General features: G+C 54.1%; 1 long non-coding RNA gene across 1 annotated transcript; it reads right to left on the minus strand.

Annotated features, from left to right (window-relative positions):
• Positions 1 to 834: 834 nt before the first annotated feature.
• Positions 835 to 2296, minus strand: LOC135980053 (uncharacterized). Its single transcript, XR_010597274.1, has 3 exons — positions 1558 to 2296; positions 1334 to 1425; positions 835 to 946 (listed from the first exon to the last, which is right to left on the minus strand). It is a non-coding gene; the product is annotated as an uncharacterized LOC135980053 (long non-coding RNA).
• Between the last annotated feature and the right edge of the window lie 247 nt (positions 2297 to 2543).

Consider the following 2543-nt stretch of genomic DNA (forward strand, 5'->3'; position numbering starts at 1 on the left):
GAAATCAGCAGCAGCTTTATTATGCAACAAACAACTCGATGCCATGTTAACTCTGGCCCGTACTTCTGTGACGCTTGGAAAGGCTCCTATGAGAGGGGGAAAAAAACACAATAAAAGCAATGATCTTCAGCTATATATTGATCTTCCAAACTCTGTTTCTAGCCATCCAGCTTGCATCTAAACACTCGACACTCATATTAAAACGACCATCGTTTCCACCTGAAAGGACCACGTTTCCTGCCCCTCTAGAGTTATAGGGGTGTACCCAGGCCCGGCACAACCCATTAGGCAACCTAGGCGGTTGCCTTGGGCGCTAACATTTGGGGGGCGGCGACCGCGGCGGCCGGATCTTCGGCTGCCCCCGTTGTCGTCCGTATTTTGGGTGCGGGACCTTCTGCCACCTGTCGGGGGCGGCATTTCGGGGGCGGGACCTTCCGCCACCTAGGGCGGCAAAAACGCTGGCGGCGCTCTTGGGTGTACCTAGAGCTGTAGTGCACGGCCCGTGTCTGTGCTTACCTCACTAGTCCTGGAACAGCTCCTCGGGAAACAGCACCTGGAATAGGAAGAGGAAGGATTAAGGATTAATCATTCAAACACATAACAGCCCATGTCACCGTGGGGCTGAAGGGCTCCTGCTACTCAGACTGCATCAATGGGCACAGAGACCGGCCATAATCTGATTTGCTGCAAAGGGACCTAAGAGGAGAAAAATGTAGGGGAGGCAGAGCATCAACGCCACCCTGTGGTGAGTGGCTTACATGACTAGTTTCTGCCTTACTTTTTTGGAAGATGACAGGGCCTCTGCGTCCCCATTGCCATCTCCTTGACCCACACCCTGGGACCTCTGCTTCCTCACTGCACTTACCTAAGGATATTACTTACGTTCACGTACCAAGTCCAGGCCTTCTGATCTGGGTCTGTCTGCCGGCGTGCTGGACAGTGCGCCCTAGGGAATCAACACAACGGCTCTCCTGTCAATGCTTACATTCTCCAGGGTGAACTTTCAGAGGTTCAGCCTCTCAACAAAGAGAGCAGTTTTCAAGACGTCTCACGGGAAATCAAACGCAGTCACAATCTGGGAAATTACCGAGGGACTGATGGCCGAATGCTGCGCTATTTCCACTGTTCCAGAGGGATTTCCTCAGAAGTATCTGGATGATTATAGTTTCAACACAATCCCTGCCTTTTACATAAACCCCAGGCCACCCCACTTACAGGTCAAGAAATGAGGATGCAAGGTGCCCCAGACATACATACGGGGCACTGCCAGTTGTGAGAATATGGGACTGAGCCACGCTCTGCAATCTCAGTTCAACAAGTCAACAAAACTTACCTCAGCAAAGAAGGCAACTGAGGTGAGCGTGTGCTTCTTCCTGCCCCACTTGGGCCTTGGGCCTGAAATCCTTCCCTCTCTCATGTGGGGCTCTGCAACATAAATACCCATGAGTAACAGGGACAGCAAGCCCTACAGAGCAAATCCGTACGGCAGATGGTAGAAAGAATAGCTTATACTATCTATCTATCTGTCTTTCTATCATTACATGTTAATTCACTTACAGCATCTAGGCCTCCCCATTGTAGCTGAATGGCTCACAGTCAGAAGCTGGGATGTATCTGTTGAGGGGCTGGATTGTAGGATGAGAGTCCATGCATAGGCTCAGGCCAATGTCTTCCTATGTCACTGTCCAAAGTCTGGCACTAACATTCATATTCAGGGATCTAAACGAGTGGATTGATTTTCAGAGGAGCTGAACAGCCACGGCTTCGGCAGATTCGAGTGAGAAGTTCTTGGTATTCAGCATTTGAGAAAGGCCAGGCCATTTATTTAGGTGCCTGAGTGTGGCATTGCAGCCGCTGCCATGGGTCGTTTACAATGAAGGCGGAATCAACATCATCTCGGCACGACAACCAAGTTCAGGATCTAATCGAGCTGTCTCCTCTCTGTACTGCTGTACGGTTGCGAAACATTGGGACTGCGCCACTCAGAGGGGGCAAAGCTGGAGGCTTTCCACATAAAAGGCCAACGTTGTATATTGGGCATAGAGTGGAATGACTTCATTTGTAAAGCAGATGTTTATGGTCGCTGCGGCCTACAGACTACTGGGGCCATTGTCCGCAGATGGCGTCTTATGCTTTTCAGACATGTCGCGAGTATGCCACAAGACAAGGCCTGCACAACATACGGCCCGCGGGCCGCATGCGGCCCATGGGGGCTCACTGTGCGGCCCGCGGGGGGATTCTAAACCCCACGCACACAAAGTCCCGAGGCTGGCGTGGCGGCGCTTCCTGGGGCAGCTCCTGGTGGCGTGCCTGCCCGCCGACAGGAGCCAGAAATGTGGGACAGGGGGATGGAGCCCTCGCGCGCCGCCGCGCCTCCACGCCTCCCCTGGTCCCAAGCGGGACATGGAGCCCGCGCGCACGGCTGCCCCTCCCCACCGCCGCAAGCGGGACACGGGCACGGAGCGCTCGCCCCCCCTCCCCAGCGGGACAAGGGGCTCAGCCACCGCCCCCGTCCTGAGCGCTTTTTGGCCCACCCTCCCCCC

Source organism: Chrysemys picta, unplaced genomic scaffold (assembly GCF_011386835.1).
Source record: "Chrysemys picta bellii isolate R12L10 unplaced genomic scaffold, ASM1138683v2 scaf1685, whole genome shotgun sequence".
In the NCBI taxonomy this organism is placed as follows: domain Eukaryota; kingdom Metazoa; phylum Chordata; order Testudines; family Emydidae; genus Chrysemys; species Chrysemys picta.